Raw genomic sequence first — 21,329 nt, 5'->3', positions numbered from 1 at the left:
GAGTATGCCAGCACACACCCCAGCGCTATATAACCCAGGAATACACAGTAACTTAATGTTTGCCCAGTAGTACTGCTGTATGTAATTTGCGCCAAATTATGTGCCCCCCCCCTCTTTTCAACTCTCTTGTCTACCGTGGTATAAGCAGGGGAGAGTCCGGGGAGCTTCCTCTCAGCGGTGCTGTGGAGAAAAAATGGCGCTGGTGAGTGCTGAGGGAGAAGCCCCGCACCCTCGGCGGCAGGCTTCTGTCCCGCTTAAACTGTAAAATTGGCGGGGGCTCATACATATATACAGTGCCCCGCTGTATATGTGTTATATTTTTGCCAAAAAAAGGTTTATATTGCTGCCCAGGGTGCCCCCCCCCCCCCCCTGCGCCCTGCACCCTTACAGTGACCGGAGTGTGTGAGGTGTATGGGAGCAATGGCGCACAGCTGCAGTGTTGTGCGTTACTTCAGTGAAGATCATGAAGTCTTCTGCCGCCTCTGAAGTCTTCTTTTCTTCTCATACTCACCCGGCTTCTATCTTCCGGCTCTGCAAGGGGGACGGAGGCGCGGCTCTGGGACGGACGGCGAGGGTGAGATCCTGCGTACCAATCCCTCTGGAGCTAATGGTGTCCAGTAGCCTAAGAAGCTGGACCTTGCAACTCAGAGAGTAGGGCTGCTTCTCTCCCCTCAGTCCCTCGATGAGGGAGTCTGTTGCCAGCAGTGCTCCCTGAAAATTAAAAACCTAACAAAATACTTTCTGTCAGAAAGCTCAGGAGAGCTCCTGAAAAGCACCCAGTCTCCACTGGGCACAGTATCAAACTGAGGTCTGGAGGAGGGGCATAGAGGGAGGAGCCAGTGCACACCCAGAACTAAAGTCTTTCTTAAAGTACCCATGTCTCCTGCGGAGCCTATCTATCCCCATGGTCCTTACGGAGTCCCCAGCATCCTCTAGGACGTTAGAGAAAATAGGATTTTAATACCTACCGGTAAATCCTTTTCTCTTAGTCCGTAGAGGATGCTGGGCACCCGTCCCAGTGCGTACTGTGTCTGCAGTTATTAAATGGCCCTTAACTCCAGAACATTTATGTGGAGAAAACTTTCCTGACTTGACCATCTTCCTTGGATGTTTTCCCCCTGTGTGACTGCTCCCCAGCCTCGGAGGGTTGCATCCATGGTCCCTAGGATCCAGTCCTGGATCCCGAACCATCGCCCCTCTAGGAGGTGAGAACTGTGCAGCCACCAATGGAGTAAGATTCTGGTCTTGGAAGACAGGATTATCCTCCGGTGCATGTGTAGGTGGGATCCGGACCACTTGTCCAACAGGTCCCACTGGAACACTCTGGCATGGAACCTGCCAAACTGAATGGCCTCGTAGGCCGCAACCATCTTCCCCAGCAACAGAATGCATTGATGGATTAACACTCTTGCTGGTTTCAGAATTTGTTTGACCAGACTCTGGAACTCCATAGCCTTTCCACTGGAAGAAAGCCTCTTCTGTGTCCAGTATGACTCCCAGAAACAACAACCGCGTCATTGGGACCAACTGCGATTTTGGCAAGTTTAGGAGCCAACCATGTTGTTGAAGAACTGTCAGGGAGAGTAGATGTTTTGCACCAACTGGTCCCTGGATCTCGCCTTTATCAGGAGATCATCCAAGTACGGCATAATTGTGACTCCTTGCTTGCGAAGGAGAACCATCATTTCCACCATCACCCTGGTGAAAATCCTCGGAGCCGTGGACAGACCAAACGGCAACGTCTGAAATTGGTAATGACAATCCTGAATTGCAAACCTCAGGTAGCTTGATGCAGTGGCTAAACGGGAACATGTAATTAGGCATCCTTATGTCTACCAAAACCATGAAATCTCCTTCCTCCGGACTGGAGATCCCTACCCTGAGAGATTCCATCTTGAAATTGAATTTCTTTAGGTAGAAATTGAGGGATTTCAGATTTAAGATTGGTCTGACTGAGCCGTCCGGCTTCGGGAGCACGAAGAGGCTTGAATAAAAACCTTCTCCCTGCTGACTAAGGCCGATTTGAACAATCGGTGAGGGGGAACGTCTTGAAACCCCAGTTTGTACCCTTGTGACACTATTTGTAAAACCCACGAGTCCAGGTCCAAATTAATCCAGAACTGACTGAAGTGTTTTAGACGTGCCCCCACTGGTGTGGGCTCCTGCAAGAGAGCCCCAGCGTCATGCAGTGGATTTGGCAGAAGCAGAGGACGATCTCTGCTCCTGCGATCTTGAAGAGGCTACAGACCTCTTCCCTCTTCTCCTTCCTCTACCTGCAAAGAAAGGGGAATCTTAACTTCTTGCATATCTATTGGGACAAAATGACTGCGTTAGACAATGATGCGTCTTCATCCGTTGAGAGGGAACATAGGGCAAGAAGGTTGACTTACCTGCGGGAGCTGCCGAGATCAAATTAACTAGGCCGTTGCCAAACAAGGCTTCACCTTCATAGGGAAGAGACTCCCTTTCTTCTTGGAGTCAGCATCAGCATTCCCTTGGTGAATCCACAATGCCCTCCTATCCGAGACTGCCATGAAATTGGCCCGTGAACTCAAGAGTCCTATATCCCTTGCAGTCGTAAGTATGCTGCAGTGTCCTTGATATGATCCAACGTAAGGAGTATCCCATCTCTCCAAGATATCTATATCGGAAGACAAGGTATTCGACCAATTCTTGAATACTACTACTCACCCATGCGCATGTAATGGCAGGTCTAAGTAATGTACCCGTGGTTACATAACTAGAAATAATGTAGCTTCCTGCATACGATCCGCTGGATTTGTGACAGGGCCCCGTGCAGAACAGGGGGTGACTCCCACTTTATTCTGTCCGCAGCAGGAAATGAATAAACAATCGGAAACCTTTTGGGGATTTGAAACCATCTTGTCGAGCTGGCCAAGACTTTCTCAAACAGAGATGGAGGAACGTTACATCAGCTTTCATTATATATCTATATATACATACATATAGACCCCTTTGTCAGGAACAGCAGGGTCCTCAGTGATGTTAATATGTCCTTAATATCCACAATCATGTACTGAATGCTCCTTGCCAATATTGGATCTAATCAGGAAATATTATGGTCGACATAGGAATCAGTATCCGAGTCAGTATCAGTGTGTAGTAACATTTTTGCGGGCCTGAGGGAAAAGAAGCATAGCCATGAACATCACATCTATTCTCTACGTCTGTGTCTGGCACACAGATTTATCCAACCTCACTCTGATATTATTGAAACTTTCACCCAGTCAGTTATTGGTGGTGCCAACAGGGCCACCATCATATGTCTGCATTCCTAATATAGTTTCCTCTTGGGAAAAACATTCAGCCACCGACATGTTGACACACATGTACCAAGTACCCACAGACACATCGGCTTATGGGGGATAGACCTACAGTAAATCTGTCAGAGAGACAGAGAGGATTTTTTAGCTCACAACCCAGCGCCAAAAGTACACAGTCTGGGAAATAATAAACTCTATAGTGATAGACTTGTAACGCTCTATAGATGTGCTGGTGAGGTGAGGAAGAAGCCCCGCCGCTGTAATGGCACGCTTCTGTCCCGCTCAGAAACAAATAATTAATTACGCTGGCGGGGTAAGGACAGTGCCCAGGCACTAATGTCCACTTTTGCCAGCCTTTTGTGAGGAATTTATGCTGCCCAGGGTGCCCCCCCACCCACCCACCCACATGCCCTGCACCCTGCAGTGCCTGTGTTTGTGTGGAAGCATGGCGCACAGCATTCCGCTCGCTGCGTGGTACCTCAGAATGCCGTCACTGGAGAAGAAGTCTTCTGTTCTTCTGCTACTCGCCTGTCTTCTGACTTCTGGCTCTGTAAGGGGGTGATGGCAGGCTACGGGAGTGGGCATCTAGGCGTACCCAGCGATCAGCACCCTCAGGAGCTAATGGTGTCCTGTCAGCCAGAAGCAGAGCCATTGAACTCACTAGAAGTTGGTCATACTTCTCTCCCCTAAGTTCCACGAAGCAGGGAGACTGTTGCCAGCAGCCTCCCTGAAAATAAGAAAAACTAACATAAGTCTTTTCAGAGAAACTCAGTAGAGCTCCCCTGTAGTGCATCCAGTCTCACTGGGCACAATTCTAAAACTGGAGTCTGGAGGAGGGGCATAGAGGGAGGAGACAGTTCACACCCTTTGAAAGTCTTAAAGTGCCCATGTCTCCTGCGGATCCCGTCTATACCCCATGGTTCTTAATGTGATCCCAGCATCCTCTAGGACGTATGAGAAAACAAATAACGCACACACGAGGAGGAGAGAACAAAGGAAGCTATAAGGAGGGGAGGGGAGGGGGGGGGGAGGTAAGGTATTAAAGGGATATTGGATAAACTACAACCTTATACATATTCATTAATGTACCAGTAGTTAGAAGTAGAAGAGCTCTAACAGAAACCACAAAGCTTATCTAAAGCCACACCACACTGGATATGCCCAATCTCATTTGATCTTTGAAGCAAAGCAGTATTGGACTTTGTTACTACCAAGCAGTCTCCCATCCATGTATTATCAGATTCTTTAGGTGTTTTTAAACTACCAACACCCTTTTCTTGGTACTGTACATTTAATTTTTACACATATTCTTTTATGTACCAGAAGTTAGAAGTAGAAGAGCTCTAACAGAAACCACGAGCTCATCTACAGCCACAGCACACTGGATTTGCCCAATCTCTCCTGATCATGGAAGCTGAGCAGTGTTGGTCCTGGTTTTAGTACTTGGATGGGAGACCACCAGGAAATACCAGGAGCTGTGTGTATTTTTACAATACCAACACCGTTCTCTTGATGCATTCCATTTTGAAACATTGGGGCAGATCTATTAAGCCTGGTGAACTGATAAAGTGCAAGCAGTGGCGGATCTAGACTTAACTTTTAGGGGGGGCGGTTTAAGAATTATGACTCCTCCCCCTAATCATAGCCCCTCCCACTTAGTAATGCCCTTCCCGTTCGCTTCTAAAATTTCCTATTGTTGCCATTACTAATAAAATGTTGCCAGTTAGTGGAGAGAACCCTGCGCACTGGTGATACAGACTGCCAAATCGCCATTCCTTCCATCAGGGGTGGTAGAGGATAAGACAGTAGGGCAATTTAAACATGCATGGGATAGACACAAGGATATTCTTACAAAGAAATTCAACATTGAAGCACACTGTATGAGCTGAAATTCACATTATAGCACACTGTATGAGCCAACGTTATAGCACACTGTATGAGCCAAAATTCACTTTACACAACACTGTATGAGCCAAAATTCACTTTATAGCACACTGTATGAGCCAAAATTCACTTTATAGCACACTGTATGAGCCAACGTTATAGCACACTGTATGAGCCAATGTTATAGCACACTGTATGAGCCGAAGTGCACATTATAGCACACTGTATGAGCCAAAATTCACTTTATAGCACACTGTGTGAGCCAAAATTCACTTTATAGCACACTGTATGAGCCAAAATTCACTTTATAGCACACTGTATGAGCCAACGTTATAGCACACTGTATGAGCCAACGTTATAGCACACTGTATGAGCCAACGTTATAGCACACTGTATGAGCCAACGTTATAGCCAGAGGCGTAACTAGGGTTTTTGGAGCCCAGGGCAAGATCAATAATGGCGCCCCCCCCCCCCCCAAAAAAAAAAATTTTTTTTCTTAATAAAAATAATAAATTAATAAAATGATAATAAAAAAAAAAATACAAAAGGAAAGTATGTGCAGACGCCACCGGTGTCACTGCATATAAAGATGTCAGGGTGTGTGTGTGTATGTATGTGTATGTAGGTGCGGTGGTCGAAGTTGAATTTTTGAAGGTGGAATGAAAGAGTGCAGACAGCAATTATGCGCGCGCCTAAGGCGCGCGCGCTCCGGAAAAGGGGTGTGGTCACTCAAAAGGGGCGTGTCATTCAGTGTAGTAGGACCCCTTATACTATCTAGTACTGGTGCCCCTTTCACATTATAGCACACGGTATGAGCCGAAATTCACATTATAGCACACAGTATGAGCCGAAATTCACATTGCCCCACACGGCATGAGCCGAAATTCACATTATAGCACACAGTATGAGCCGAAATTCACATTACCCCACATGGTATGAGCCAAAATTCACATTATAGCACACGGTATGAGCCGAAATTCACATTATAGCACACGGTATGAGCCAAAATTCACATTACTCCACATGGTATGAGCCAAAATTCACATTTCCCCACATGGTATGAGCAGAAATTCACATTACAGCACACGGTATGAGCCGAAATTCACATTACAGCACACGGAATGAGCCAAAATTCACATTACCCCACATAGTATGAGCCGAAATTCACATTATAGCACACGGTATTAGCCAAAATTCACGTTACAGCACATGATATGAGCCAAAATTCCCATTATAGAGTTAGGGGATCCTACCCCCCAGAATTAACATGGCCTGTGGGGCACTATGATGAGGGGAGCCCACCCCCTTAATAGACTAATTGCAGAGTTTAGCAGCGGAAGGGCTGCAGCGGTTTCTCACCCCAAGCTGTGGCGCTTCTGCCACCTCCGACACTCCACATCTTCGGCACCACCCGGGATGCAGAGCACCGCACCGGGTATGCACCCTTTTCAGTGTGGCCTGCTGCGCTCCGAAGGGGTTCTTGTTTCATGCTGCAGGATCCCGATGTGCGCCTTCCTCCCCGCTGTTACTGTCACGGTAAGCATTAGTATCGTTTACCGCAGAGGCCATTTTCTGAGGCATATGTGTTAAACCTCAGGAACTGAGATGCCCTTCTCACCATACAGCTGTGTGGCCGAGCCGGGCGGGGGGACAGCCAGCAGCAGCATGCCGGATATCAGCAGCAGAGGGTGCGGGCTGTACATACTTGAGGCAGCTGGATATTCAACAGTGCTGAAAGCCTCCGGAGCCCGCACCCCCGGAGCTGCAGTACACCGGCAGAGGACACCCATCCCCCGAACCCTGCGTAGCCCAAAGCCGGAGATCAGCAGCATGTTGAACGCGGAAGCAGAAGCTGCTTATTGCCGGTCAGCATGCTGCTGATCTCCGGCTTTGGGCTCCGCATGTGCATTACAGCCCCCACCCTCGGCTGCTGATATCCGGCATGCTGCCCCTGCTGCTGGCTTTCCACCCGCCCGGCTCGCCCACCCAGCTGGATGGTGAGTGAGAAGGGCATCTCAGTGCCCGTGGTTTAATACATATCTCTCTTCGGTAAATGGCCATTAGTACATCCCACACACACTGATTACACACACACAGACTGGCCACCCCCAAATCCTACACACACCCACTCAGACTACACACACACACACATTCTCATACTTTCCTCTCCCCCACACACACACTGGACTGCAAAAATTTACACACACTGACACTGTTCCACACACACACAATTAACACACACTCACACTGTCCCACACACACAATTAACACACACGCACACTGTCCCACACACCAGTGGCGTGCGGTGAGGTCAGTGGCATGCGGCGAGGCACTACAGCCATAATGTCCACCGAATCCTGTCGATGAACCCTACCGCCACCGAGCCAATGCCCACCACTGCCTCTGAGCCGATGCCCGCTGCCACCACCAATGGCTTACAAACTCGCCCACCATCAACTGACCCAGCCCTCCGCCACTAATTTGCAACTCAGTCCAAAGTCGCCAATGCCCGCTGCATGCCTGCTCATCATACTTATGATATATTGTACATTTTTATAGAAAAAAATAATAATCAGTGTTTGGGACTGGGAAGGGAGCGGGAGGAGGACATGAATGCAATTTTGTTGTCCAGGGTTTCCATTAACTTAATGGAGAAGGGTCTGAATGGGTTAAAAATGTTAAAAAAAACTGCGTGAGGTCCCCCTCCTAAGTATAACCAGCCTCGGGCTCTTTGAGCCGGTCCTGGTTGTTTAAATACTGGGAAAAAATTGGACAGGGGTTCCCCGTATTTAGACAACCAGCATCGGGCTCTTAGTCCAGTCCTGGTTCCAAAAATACGGGGGACAAAAGATGTAGGGGTCCCCCCGTATTTTTAAAACCAGCACCGGGCTCCACTAGCCAGGGACATAATGCCACAGCCAGGGGACACATTTATGTAGGTCCCTGCGGCCGTGGCATTACCCCCCCAACTAGTCACCACTGGCCGGGGTTCCCTGGAGGAGTGGGGACCCCTTAAATCAAGGGGTCACCCCCCCTCCAGGCACCCAAGGGCCAGGGGTGAAGCCCGAGGCTGTCCCCCCCATCCGTGGGCTGTGGATGGGAGGCTGATAGTCATGTAAGTAAAAAAAGAATATTGTTTTTTGTTGTGGAACTACAAGGCTCAGAAAGCCTCCCCGCTTGCTGGTACTTGGAGAACCTCAAGTACCAACATGCAGGGAAATAACGGGCCCGCCGGTACCTGTAGTTCTACAACAGAAAAAATACCCAAATAAAAACACAACTCACACACCGTGACAGTAAAAATTTATTAAAGCACACTGACACACTCACACATACTTACCTATATCCCACGCCGGTCACGTCCACTTGTCCAGTAGAATCCAATAGGGGTACCTGTAAAAATGAGAGACAGATTACTTACCTACATCCCACGCCGGTCACGTCCACTTGTCCAGTAGAATCCAATAGCGTTACCTGTAAAAATGAGAGACAGATTACTTACCTACATCCCACGCCGGTCACGTCCACTTGTCCAGTAGAATCCAGTAGGGGTACCTGTAAAAATGAGAGACAGATTACTTACCTACATCCCACGCTGGTCACGTCCACTTGTCCAGTAGAATTTAATAGGGGTACCTCTAAAAATGAGAGACAGATTACTTACCTACATCCCACGCCGGTCACGTCCACTTGTCCAGTAGAATCCAATAGGGGTACCTGTGAAAATGAGAGAGAGATTACTTACCTACATCCCACGCCGATCACGTCCACTTGTCCAGTAGAATCCAATAGGGGTACCTGTAAAAATGAGAGACAGATTACTTACCTATATCCCACGCTGGTAATGTCCACTTGTCCAGTAGAATCCAGTAGGGGAATCTGTAAAAATGAGAGACAGATTACTTACCTACATCCCACGCCGGTCACGTCCACTTGTCCAGTAGAATCCAATAGGGGTACCTGTGAAAATGAGAGAGAGATTACTTACCTACATCCCATGCAGATCACGTCCACTTGTCCAGTAGAATCCAATAGGGGTACCTGTAAAAATGAGAGACAGATTACTTACCTACATCCCACGCCGGTCACGTCCACTTGTCCAGTAGAATCCAATAGCGTTACCTGTAAAAATGAGAGACAGATTACTTACCTACATCCCACGCCGGTCACGTCCACTTGTCCAGTAGAATCCAGTAGGGGTACCTGTAAAAATGAGAGACAGATTACTTACCTACATCCCACGCCGGTCACGTCCACTTGTCCAGTAGAATCCAATAGGGGTACCTGTAAAAATGAGAGACAGATTACTTACCTACATCCCACGCCGGTCACGTCCACTTGTCCAGTAGAATCCAATAGCGTTACCTGTAAAAATGAGAGACAGATTACTTACCTACATCCCACGCCGGTCACGTCCACTTGTCCAGTAGAATCCAGAAGGGGTACCTGTAAAAATGAGAGACAGATTACTTACCTACATCCCACGCCGGTCACGTCCACTTGTCCAGTAGAATCCAATAGGGGTACCTGTAAAAATGAGAGACAGATTACTTACCTACATCCCACGCCGGTCACGTCCACTTGTCCAGTAGAATCCAATAGCGTTACCTGTAAAAATGAGAGACAGATTACTTACCTACATCCCACGCCGGTTACGTCCACTTGTCCAGTAGAATCCAATAGGGGTACCTGTGAAAATGAGAGAGAGATTACTTACCTACATCCCACGCCGGTCACGTCCACTTGTCCAGTAGAATCCAATAGGGGTACCTGTGAAAATGAGAGAGAGATTACTTACCTACATCCCACGCCGATCACATCCACTTGTCCAGTAGAATCCAATAGGGGTACCTGTAAAAATGAGAGACAGATTACTTACCTATATCCCACGCTGGTAATGTCCACTTGTCCAGTAGAATCCAGTAGGGGAATCTGTAAAAATGAGAGACAGATTACTTACCTACATCCCACGCCGGTCACGTCCACTTGTCCAGTAGAATCCAATAGGGGTACCTGTGAAAATGAGAGAGAGATTACTTACCTACATCCCACGCAGATCACGTCCACTTGTCCAGTAGAATCCAATAGGGGTACCTGTAAAAATGAGAGACAGATTACTTACCTACATCCCACGCCGGTCACGTCCACTTGTCCAGTAGAATCCAATAGCGTTACCTGTAAAAATGAGAGACAGATTACTTACCTACATCCCACGCCGGTCACGTCCACTTGTCCAGTAGAATCCAGTAGGGGTACCTGTAAAAATGAGAGACAGATTACTTACCTACATCCCACGCTGGTCACGTCCACTTGTCCAGTAGAATTTAATAGGGGTACCTGTAAAAATGAGAGACAGATTACTTACCTACATCCCACGCCGGTCACGTCCACTTGTCCAGTAGAATCCAATAGGGGTACCTGTGAAAATGAGAGAGAGATTACTTACCTACATCCCACGCCGATCACGTCCACTTGTCCAGTAGAATCCAATAGGGGTACCTGTAAAAATGAGAGACAGATTACTTACCTATATCCCACGCTGGTCACGTCCACTTGTCCAGTAGAATCCAGTAGGGGAATCTGTAAAAATGAGAGACAGATTACTTACCTACATCCCACGCCGGTCAAGTCCACTTGTCCAGTAGAATCCAATAGGGGTACCTGTGAAAATGAGAGAGAGATTACTTACCTACATCCCACGCCGATCACGTCCACTTGTCCAGTAGAATCCAATAGGGGTACCTGTAAAAATAAGAGACAGATTACTTACCTACATCCCACGCCGATCACGTCCACTTGTCCAGTAGAATTCAATAGGGGTACCTGTAAAAATTAAAATGATACTTACAAACTGCAATCCACAGGAGGAGAGAGAGAGAGAGAGAGAGAGAGAGAGAGAGAGAGAGAGATAGAGAGGGGGGGGGAGAGACTAACCTGCTGCTGCTGCTGGGGAGACCGGCACACACTGCAGGGCCACGACGGGAGGACGGAGCCGGCGGAGGAGGGGGAGAGCCGCACACCGCCGCTCCTGTCAGCGGCAGCGGAGGAGGATGGGGCGCACACTACAGACGCCAATAACCGCCGGGACAATTAACACACACACAATTAAAACACGCACACTGTCCCACACAAAAACTCTCCAGATTATTGACTTGTTAAAGTTTTTCTAGGAAACGTTTTAGATGAATGCTTATTAGCCTTTGTCAGTATGGACTTTTGCAAAGTGTCTCTGTGGCGCAATCGGTTAGTATGTACGGCTATTAACCATAAGGTTGGTGGTTCAATCCCACCCAGGGACCTAATTGACATTGTTATCAGATTTTGGTGATCTTTAAGTAGACAAGTCAAAATTTCAAACCCCCTGTTATGGTGTAGGGTACCTGGCCTTCTCTGATGTAATCAGAGTTAGATTTGATTCAGTGATTTTATAAAAACAGCTAGGAAGCACAATTTAGCAGTGGGTTGCAGAAAAAAAAATATGCTGGCAGAAAAATCCAATTGAGTGATTAAACAGCTCTTCATTTTCTGGCTTTATTTTTATGCTAACAAATTTGTTCTCTGAAAAGTGTCCACAAAGCCAAGTCTCTGATTAACACCTTTGTAAGGATGGTTTTTCACCTATTACTAAATTAAACTTGCTTCATTGGAAAGGCAGCAAGATGCATCCTCATTTCAATGTCTACTAAAATAATACAAGTTGACACCAGGAAACATTAACGCCACTGCATCCTTGCTGCTTTCTCATGTGGAAGTCTGTTTAATATGAAAACAAGGTGATATCTAATTAGCACACAGGTAAGGAATTAAGAAAATCTTTATTTAAGGGTGAAGATGTTTCTCACAAAATCGTTGCCCCAATGCATCATTGAAATTCAAGCTGGAAATATGATTTTAATATATCACTTGTACATTTTGTATTGCTCTTCTGGTGACAATGTAGTTTGTTTTTGTCAATTACCATTTTAATAATAGGGTAAAGAAAATGAAGTGGATTTTTGAAAGAAAACAATACTGTCAATATACTATTAAAACAAATTAAAATGGTAAAAGTTATTGTACTTTAAGTAAAAATAAAAGAGACAAAATATCAATCCCAGTTTTGGATTACTTTAATTAACAAAAAAAAAATGCATATAGCAGAGGATAGTTTCAATCTGCCTACCTCTGGGTTATGGGCCCAGCATGCTTCCATTGCAGTACTCTGCTGCACATGTAAGTTCAAGAGATCCTGAAGCACTCACTCATCATGGGAAAGTACCAATGTGTTTCTTCGTTGGTTGATGGAAGAAACATCTTACAAAAACTCTCCAGATTATTGACTTTTTAAAGTTTTTCTAGGAAACGTTTTAGTTAAATGCTTATTAGCCTTTGTCAGTATGGACTTTTGTAAAGTGTCTCTGTGGCGCAATCAGTTAGTATGTACGGCTATTAACCAAAGGGTTGGTGGTTCAATCCCACCCAGGGACCTAATTGACCTTGTTATCAGATTTTGGTGATCTTTAAGTAGACAAGTCAAAATTTCAAACCCCCTGTTATGGTGTAGGGCAGGCCTGTCCAACCTGCGGCCCTCCAGCTGTTGAGAAACTACACATCCCAGCATGCCCTGACACAGTTTTAGCATTCTCTAACAGCAAAACTGTGTCAGGGCATGCTGGGATATGTAGTTTCACAACAGCTGGAGGGCCGCAGGTTGGACATGCCTGGTGTAGGGTACCTGGCCTTCTCTGATGTAATCAGAGTTAGATTTGATTCAGTGATTTTATAAAAACAGCTAGGAAGCACAATTTAGCAGTGGGTTGCAGAGAAAAAAAATATGCTGGCAGAAAAATCCAATTGAGTGATTAAACAGCTCTTTATTTTCTGGCTTTATTTTTATGCTAACAAATTTGTTCTCTGAAAAGTGTCCACAAAGCCAAGTCTCTGATTAACACCTTTGTAAGGATGGTTTTTCACCTATTACTAAATTAAACTTGCTTCATTGGAAAGGCAGCAAGATGCATCCTCATTTCAATGTCTACTGAAATAATACAAGTTGACACCAGGAAACATTAATGCCACTGCATCCTTGCTGCTTTCTCATGTGGAAGTCTGTTTAATGTGAAAACAAGGTGATATCTAATTAGCACACAGGTAAGGAATTAAGAAAATCTTTATTTAAGGGAGAAGATGTTTCTCACAAAATTGTTGACCCAATGCATCATTGAAATTCAAGCTGGAAAGATGATTTTAATATATCACTTGTACATTTTGTATTGCTCTTCTGGTGACAATGTAGTTTGTTTTTGTCAATTACCATTTTAATAATAGGGTAAAGAAAATGAAGTGGATTTTTGAAAGAAAACAATACTGTCAATATACTATTAAAACAAATTAAAATGGTAAAAGTTATTGTACTTTAAGTAAAAATAAAAGAGACAAAATATCAATCCCAGTTTTGGATTACTTTAATTAACAAAAAAAATGCATATAGCAGAGGATAGTTTCAATCTGCCTACCTCTGGGTTATGGGCCCAGCATGCTTCCATTGCAGTACTCTGCTGCACATGTAAGTTCAAGAGATCCTGAAGCACTCACTCATCATGGGAAAGTACCAATGTGTTTCTTCGTTGGTTAATGGAAGAAACATCTTACAAAAACTCTCCAGATTATTGACTTTTTAAAGTTTTTCTAGGAAATGTTTTAGATGAATGCTTATTAGCCTTTGTCAGTATGGACTTTTACAAAGTGTCTCTGTGGCGCAATCAGTTAGTATGTACGGCTATTAACCAAAAGGTTGGTGGTTCAATCGCACCCAGGGACCTAATTGACCTTGTTATCAGATTTTGGTGATCTTTAAGTAGACAAGTCAAAATGTCAAACCCCCTGTTATGGTGTAGGGTACCTGGCCTTCTCTGATGTAATCAGAGTTAGATTTGATTCAGTGATTTTATAAAAACAGCTAGGAAGCACAATTTAGCAGTGGGTTGCAGAGAAAAAAAATATGCTGGCAGAAAAATCCAATTGAGTGATTAAACAGCTCTTTATTTTCTGGCTTTATTTTTATGCTAACAAATTTGTTCTCTGAAAAGTGTCCACAAAGCCAAGTCTCTGATTAACACCTTTGTAAGGATGGTTTTTCACCTATTACTAAATTAAACTTGCTTCATTGGAAAGGCAGCAAGATGCATCCTCATTTCAATGTCTACTGAAATAATACAGGTTGACACCAGGAAACATTAACGCCACTGCATCCTTGCTGCTTTCTCATGTGGAAGTCTGTTTAATGTGAAAACAAGGTGATATCTAATTAGCACACAGGTAAGGAATTAAGAAAATCTTTATTTAAGGGTGAAGATGTTTCTCACAAAATCGTTGCCCCAATGCATCATTGAAATTCAAGCTGGAAAGATGATTTTAATATATCACTTGTACATTTTGTATTGCTCTTCTGGTGACAATGTAGTTTGTTTTTGTCAATTACCATTTTAATAATAGGGTAAAGAAAATGAAGTGGATTTTTGAAAGAAACAATACTGTCAATATACTATTAAAACAAATTAAAATGGTAAAAGTTATTGTACTTTAAGTAAAAATAAAAGAGCCAAAATATCAATCCCAGTTTTGGATTACTTTAATTAACAAACAAAAAAATGCATATAGCAGAGGATAGTTTCAATCTGCCTACCTCTGGGTTATGGGCCCAGCATGCTTCCATTGCTGTACTCTGCTGCACATGTAAGTGCAAGAGATCCTGAAGCACTCACTCATCATGGGAAAGTACCAATGTGTTTCTTCGTTGGTTGATAGAAGAAACATCTTACAAAAACTCTCCAGATTATTGACTTTTTTAAGTTTTTCTAGGAAACGTTTTAGATGAATGCTTATTAGCATTTGTCAGTATGTACTTTTGCAAAGTGTCTCTGTGGCGCAATCAGTTAGTGTGTACGGCTATTAACCAAAAGGTTGGTGGTTCAATCCCACCCAGGGACGTAATTGACCTTGTTATCAGATTTTGGTGATCTTTAAGTAGACAAGTCAAATTTCATACCCCCTGTTATGGTGTAGGGTACCTGGCCTTCTCTGATGTAATCAGAGTTAGATTTGATTCAGTGATTTTATAAAAACATCTAGGAAGCACAATTTAGCATTGGGTTGCAGAGAAAAAGAAATATGCTGGCAAAAAAATCAAATTGCGTGATTAAACAGCTCTTCATTTTCTGGCTTTATTTTTATGCTAACAAATTTGTTCTCTGAAAAGTGTCCACAAAGCCAAGTCTCTGATTAACACCTTTGTAGGGATGGTTTTTCACCTATTACTAAATTAAACTTGCTTCATTGGAAAGGCAGCAAGATGTATCCTCATTTCAATGTCTACTGAAATAATACAGGTTGACACCAGGAAACATTAACGCCACTGCATCCTTGCTGCTTTCTCATGTGGAAGTCTGTTTAATGTGAAAACAAGGTGATATCTAATTAGCACACAGGTAAGGAATTAAGAAAATCTTTATTTAAGGGTGAAGATGTTTCTCACAAAATTGTTGACCCAATGCATCATTGAAATTCAAGCTGGAAAGATGATTTTAATATATCACTTGTACATTTTGTATTGCTCTTCTGGTGACAATGTAGTTTGTATTTGTCAATTACCATTTTAATAATAGGGTAAAGAAAATGAAGTGGATTTTTGAAAGAAAACAATACTGTCAATATACTATTAAAACAAATTAAAATGGTAAAAGTTATTGTACTTTAAGTAAAAATAAAAGAGACAAAATATCAATCCCAGTTTTGGATTACTTTAATTAACAAAAAAAATGCATATAGCAGAGGATAGTTTCAATCTGCCTACCTCTGGGTTATGGGCCCAGCATGCTTCCATTGCAGTACTCTGCTGCACATGTAAGTGCAAGAGATCCTGAAGCACTCACTCATCATGGGAAAGTACCAATGTGTTTCTTCGTTGGTTGATGGAAGAAACATCTTACAAAAACTCTCCAGATTATTGACTTTTTAAAGTTTTTCTAGGAAACGTTTTAGATGAATGCTTATTAGCCTTTGTCAGTATGGACTTTTGCAAAGTGTCTCTGTGGCGCAATCGGTTAGTGTGTTTGGCTATTAACCAAAAGGTTGGTGGTTCAATCGCACCCAGGGAACTAATTGACCTTGTTATCAGATTTTGGTGATCTTTAAGTAGACAAGTCAAAATGTCAAACCCCCTGTTATGGTGTAGGGTACCTGGCCTTCTCTGATGTAATCAGAGTTAGATTTGATTCAGTGATTTTATAAAAACAGCTAGGAAGCACAATTTAGCAGTGGGTTGCAGAGAAAAAAAATATGCTGGCAGAAAAATCCAATTGAGTGATTAAACAGCTCTTTATTTTCTGGCTTTATTTTTATGCTAACAAATTTGTTCTCTGAAAAGTGTCCACAAAGCCAAGTCTCTGATTAACACCTTTGTAAGGATGGTTTTTCACCTATTACTAAATTAAACTTGCTTCATTGGAAAGGCAGCAAGATGCATCCTCATTTCAATGTCTACTGAAATAATACAGGTTGACACCAGGAAACATTAACGCCACTGCATCCTTGCTGCTTTCTCATGTGGAAGTCTGTTTAATGTGAAAACAAGGTGATATCTAATTAGCACACAGGTAAGGAATTAAGAAAATCTTTATTTAAGGGTGAAGATGTTTCTCACAAAATCGTTGCCCCAATGCATCATTGAAATTCAAGCTGGAAAGATGATTTTAATATATCACTTGTACATTTTGTATTGCTCTTCTGGTGACAATGTAGTTTGTTTTTGTCAATTACCATTTTAATAATAGGGTAAAGAAAATGAAGTGGATTTTTGAAAGAAAACAATACTGTCAATATACTATTAAAACAAATTAAAATGGTAAAAGTTATTGTACTTTAAGTAAAAATAAAAGAGACAAAATATCAATCCCAGTTTTGGATTACTTTAATTAACAAAAAAAATGCATATAGCAGAGGATAGTTTCAATCTGCCTACCTCTGGGTTATGGGCCCAGCATGCTTCCATTGCAGTACTCTGCTGCACATGTAAGTGCAAGAGATCCTGAAGCACTCACTCATCATGGGAAAGTACCAATGTGTTTCTTCGTTGGTTGATGGAAGAAACATCTTACAAAAACTCTCCAGATTATTGACTTTTTAAAGTTTTTCTAGGAAACGTTTTAGATGAATGCTTATTAGCCTTTGTCAGTATGGACTTTTGCAAAGTGTCTCTGTGGCGCAATCGGTTAGTGTGTTTGGCTATTAACCAAAAGGTTGGTGGTTCAATCCCACCCAGGGACGTAATTAACCTTGTGATCAGATTTTGGTGATATTTAAGTAGACAAGTCAAAATTTCAAACCTCCTCTTATGGTGTAGGGTACATGGCCTTCTTTGATGTAATCAGAGTTAGATTTGATTCAGTGATTTTATAAAAAACAGCTAGGAAGCACAATTTAGCAGTGGGTTGCAGAGAAAAAGAAATATGCTGGCAAAAAAATCCAATTGAGTGATTAAACAGCTCTTCATTTTCTGGCTTTATTTTTATGCTAACAAATTTGTTCTCTGAAAAGTGTCCACAAAGCCAAGTCTCTGATTAACACCTTTGTAAGGATGGTTTTTCACCTATTACTAAATTAAACTTGCTTCATTGGAAAGGCAGCAAGATGCATCCTCATTTCAATGTGTACTGAAATAATACAAGTTGACACCAGGAAACATTAACGCCACTGCATCCTTGCTGCTTTCTCATGTGGAAGTCTGTTTAATGTGAAAACAAGGTGATATCTAATTAGCACACAGGTAAGGAATTAAGAAAATCTTTATTTAAGGGTGAAGATGTTTCTCACAAAATTGTTGACCCAATGCAACATTGAAATTCAAGCTGGAAAGATGATTTTAATATATCACTTGTACATTTTGTATTGCTCTTCTGGTGACAATGTAGTTTGTTTTTGTCAATTACCATTTTAATAATAGGGTAAAGAAAATGAAGTGGATTTTTGAAAGAAAACAATACTGTCAATATACTATTAAAACAAATTAAAATGGTAAAAGTTATTGTACTTTAAGTAAAAATAAAAGAGACAAAATATCAATCCCAGTTTTGGATTACTTTCATTAACAAAAAAAAAATGCATATAGCAGAGGATAGTTTCAATCTGCCTACCTCTCGGTTATGAGCCCAGCATGCTTCCATTGCAGTACTCTGCTGCACATGTAAGTTCAAGAGATCCTGAAGCACTCACTCATCATGGGAAAGTACCAATGTGTTTCTTCGTTGGTTGATGGAAGAAACATCTTACAAAAACTCTCCAGATTATTGACTTTTTAAAGTTTTTCTAGGAAACGTTTTAGATGAATGCTTATTAGCCTTTGTCAGTATGGACTTTTGCAAAGTGTCTCTGTGGTGCAATCAGTTAGTATGTACGGCTATTAACCAAAAGGTTGGTGGTTCAATCCCACCCAGGGACCTAATTGACCTTGTTATCAGATTTTGGTGATCTTTAAGTAGACAAGTCAAATTTCATACCCCCTGTTATGGTGTAGGGTACCTGGCCTTCTCTGATGTAATCAGAGTTAGATTTGATTCAGTGATTTTATAAAAACATCTAGGAAGCACAATTTAGCATTGGGTTGCAGAGAAAAAGAAATATGCTGGCAAAAAAATCAAATTGCGTGATTAAACAGCTCTTCATTTTCTGGTTTTATTTTTATGCTAACAAATTTGTTCTCTGAAAAGTGTCCACAAAGCCAAGTCTCTGATTAACACCTTTGTAGGGATGGTTTTTCACCTATTACTAAATTAAACTTGCTTCATTGGAAAGGCAGCAAGATGTATCCTCATTTCAATGTCTACTGAAATAATACAGGTTGACACCAGGAAACATTAACGCCACTGCATCCTTGCTGCTTTCTCATGTGGAAGTCTGTTTAATGTGAAAACAAGGTGATATCTAATTAGCACACAGGTAAGGAATTAAGAAAATCTTTATTTAAGGGTGAAGATGTTTCTCACAAAATTGTTGACCCAATGCATCATTGAAATTCAAGCTGGAAAGATGATTTTAATATATCACTTGTACATTTTGTATTGCTCTTCTGGTGACAATGTAGTTTGTTTTTGTCAATTACCATTTTAATAATAGGGTAAAGAAAATGAAGTGGATTTTTGAAAGAAAACAATACTGTCAATATACTATTAAAACAAATTAAAATGGTAAAAGTTATTGTACTTTAAGTAAAAATAAAAGAGACAAAATATCAATCCCAGTTTTGGATTACTTTAATTAACAAAAAAAATGCATATAGCAGAGGATAGTTTCAATCTGCCTACCTCTGGGTTATGGGCCCAGCATGCTTCCATTGCAGTACTCTGCTGCACATGTAAGTGCAAGAGATCCTGAAGCACTCACTCATCATGGGAAAGTACCAATGTGTTTCTTCGTTGGTTGATGGAAGAAACATCTTACAAAAACTCTCCAGATTATTGACTTTTTAAAGTTTTTCTAGGAAACGTTTTAGATGAATGCTTATTAGCCTTTGTCAGTATGGACTTTTGCAAAGTGTCTCTGTGGCGCAATCGGTTAGTGTGTTTGGCTATTAACCAAAAGGTTGGTGGTTCAATCGCACCCAGGGAACTAATTGACCTTGTTATCAGATTTTGGTGATCTTTAAGTAGACAAGTCAAAATGTCAAACCCCCTGTTATGGTGTAGGGTACCTGGCCTTCTCTGATGTAATTAGATTTGATTCAGTGATTTTATAAAAACAGCTAGGAAGCACAATTTAGCAGTGGGTTGCAGAGAAAAAAAATATGCTGGCAGAAAAATCCAATTGAGTGATTAAACAGCTCTTTATTTTCTGGCTTTATTTTTATGCTAACAAATTTGTTCTCTGAAAAGTGTCCACAAAGCCAAGTCTCTGATTAACACCTTTGTAAGGATGGTTTTTCACCTATTACTAAATTAAACTTGCTTCATTGGAAAGGCAGCAAGATGCATCCTCATTTCAATGTCTACTGAAATAATACAGGTTGACACCAGGAAACATTAACGCCACTGCATCCTTGCTGCTTTCTCATGTGGAAGTCTGTTTAATGTGAAAACAAGGTGATATCTAATTAGCACACAGGTAAGGAATTAAGAAAATCTTTATTTAAGGGTGAAGATGTTTCTCACAAAATCGTTGCCCCAATGCATCATTGAAATTCAAGCTGGAAAGATGATTTTAATATATCACTTGTACATTTTGTATTGCTCTTCTGGTGACAATGTAGTTTGTTTTTGTCAATTACCATTTTAATAATAGGGTAAAGAAAATGAAGTGGATTTTTGAAAGAAAACAATACTGTCAATATACTATTAAAACAAATTAAAATGGTAAAAGTTATTGTACTTTAAGTAAAAATAAAAGAGACAAAATATCAATCCCAGTTTTGGATTACTTTAATTAACAAAAAAAATGCATATAGCAGAGGATAGTTTCAATCTGCCTACCTCTGGGTTATGGGCCCAGCATGCTTCCATTGCAGTACTCTGCTGCACATGTAAGTGCAAGAGATCCTGAAGCACTCACTCATCATGGGAAAGTACCAATGTGTTTCTTCGTTGGTTGATGGAAGAAACATCTTACAAAAACTCTCCAGATTATTGACTTTTTAAAGTTTTTCTAGGAAACGTTTTAGATGAATGCTTATTAGCCTTTGTCAGTATGGACTTTTGCAAAGTGTCTCTGTGGCGCAATCGGTTAGTGTGTTTGGCTATTAACCAAAAGGTTGGTGGTTCAATCCCACCCAGGGACGTAATTAACCTTGTGATCAGATTTTGGTGATATTTAAGTAGACAAGTCAAAATTTCAAACCTCCTCTTATGGTGTAGGGTACATGGCCTTCTTTGATGTAATCAGAGTTAGATTTGATTCAGTGATTTTATAAAAAACAGCTAGGAAGCACAATTTAGCAGTGGGTTGCAGAGAAAAAGAAATATGCTGGCAAAAAAATCCAATTGAGTGATTAAACAGCTCTTCATTTTCTGGCTTTATTTTTATGCTAACAAATTTGTTCTCTGAAAAGTGTCCACAAAGCCAAGTCTCTGATTAACACCTTTGTAAGGATGGTTTTTCACCTATTACTAAATTAAACTTGCTTCATTGGAAAGGCAG

General features: G+C 42.0%; 2 non-coding genes across 2 annotated transcripts; both read left to right on the top strand.

The window, feature by feature from the left end:
- Positions 1 to 17,397: 17,397 nt before the first annotated feature.
- Positions 17,398 to 17,471, top strand: TRNAN-AUU (transfer RNA asparagine (anticodon AUU)). The gene has a single exon. It is a non-coding gene; the product is annotated as a tRNA-Asn (tRNA).
- A 3,425-nt stretch (positions 17,472 to 20,896) lies between these two features.
- On the top strand, positions 20,897 to 20,970 carry TRNAN-AUU (transfer RNA asparagine (anticodon AUU)). The gene has a single exon. It is a non-coding gene; the product is annotated as a tRNA-Asn (tRNA).
- Positions 20,971 to 21,329: the final 359 nt, after the last annotated feature.

The sequence above is a fragment of the Pseudophryne corroboree genome, unplaced genomic scaffold (assembly GCF_028390025.1).
Source record: "Pseudophryne corroboree isolate aPseCor3 unplaced genomic scaffold, aPseCor3.hap2 scaffold_775, whole genome shotgun sequence".
NCBI classification, from domain to species: Eukaryota; Metazoa; Chordata; class Amphibia; order Anura; family Myobatrachidae; genus Pseudophryne; species Pseudophryne corroboree.
This window is presented reverse-complemented; position numbering and strand designations above follow the sequence as displayed.